We start from the raw sequence: 1386 nt of genomic DNA, 5'->3' as shown, positions 1-1386 counted from the left end.
ATTCATTTACCCAGTTATAAACCGTTGCTAAGGCAGGCGCAGATGTGCCATGAACTGAGTCCAATTCATTTTTTATCTCATATGGAGTTAAACCCTTTAAATTAAAATGTTTGATTACCGCTCTGAACTCATTTTTTTTTCATTTTTCTTAACGAACAATTTTTTTTTTCAATTGGTGATAAAAACACGTAAACTCAGAAGATGTGGACTGTGACTGCACCATATATCTAGTCGGGAGTGGCGCTGACTGAAAACAGATGATTTGGAGGGATTCGCGCGCCATCTGTTGGTCATTCTAAGGACTTATTGAACTACCCTCGTAAATTAAAGCCTTTGATGTTGGAAATTTTTTGGATAAAAAACATTTTTATTTGATAAATAATTTTTTTTTAATTTATCTGTTCTTCAAGTAATAAAAAGTGAACAAAAACGATTTGACAAAACGATTTTAAACCAGTTCAAAATTTAAGAATTTTTAGATTTTAACGTTAAAACTTAAACGGTTTCAATTTGAAAGTCTTAGTTATTAAACGAGAGGGGTGATGGGAAGCATTGAAGAGAAGGAAGATATCGGAAAGACTAAAGGAAATTCGCGAAGTGATGATAGAGGTAATGGGGATTTATAAATAAAAGCTGGAGAAAAGGGGAGAGGAATTAAGGAGGAAATTAGGCGGGAAATGGCTGAACTTAAGAAAGAAATAAAAAAATGGGAAGAAGGGAAAAGTTAAAAAAAAAGATGAGGCCATTGGAACAAAAACTAGAAGAGAAGCAGGAAGATGATAATAAAAAGATAGAGGAGCTGCAAGCTAGGATAAAGAAACTAGAAAGCTTGAACCGGGATTTTGTTGGGGGTGAGAGTGGGAATAAGGAGAAGGAAAGGCTGAGAGAAATTAAACAAAGAATAGAAAGGAAAGAGAGGAAAGAAAGAAAAAGAAACATAGTGATAAAGGGTATAAAATTAGAGGGGAAGGAGCTGAAGGAAGAAGTACTAAAAAGGATTGATGCGAAGGTAGAGATAGAGGAAGTGAGAAGAGTGAATAGGGAAGAGAATGGCACTGGTAAGACTAAAGAAATGGGAACATAAGAGGGAAGTGATGACAAAGAAGAGGATGTTATATGGACACTCGGAGAGAATAGAGGATGATTTGACATGGGTAGAAAGGAAGATGCAATATAAATTGAGGAAAATAGCAAAAGAGGAAAGAAAAAAGGGAAAGAGAACATGGGTTAAGTATGGGAGAATACAGATAGACGGAAAGAAAAAAATAAGAGAAACGAAATTAGGGAAGAATGGAAGATATGTTACTGGAATATAGCTGGATTGGAGAGAAAGGATAGGGAGTTTATGAGAAATTTTACACAATGGTATGTAGGCATAATAACGGA

Source organism: Belonocnema kinseyi, chromosome 9 (genome assembly GCF_010883055.1).
Source record: "Belonocnema kinseyi isolate 2016_QV_RU_SX_M_011 chromosome 9, B_treatae_v1, whole genome shotgun sequence".
In the NCBI taxonomy this organism is placed as follows: Eukaryota; Metazoa; Arthropoda; class Insecta; order Hymenoptera; family Cynipidae; genus Belonocnema; species Belonocnema kinseyi.
This window is presented reverse-complemented; position numbering follows the sequence as displayed.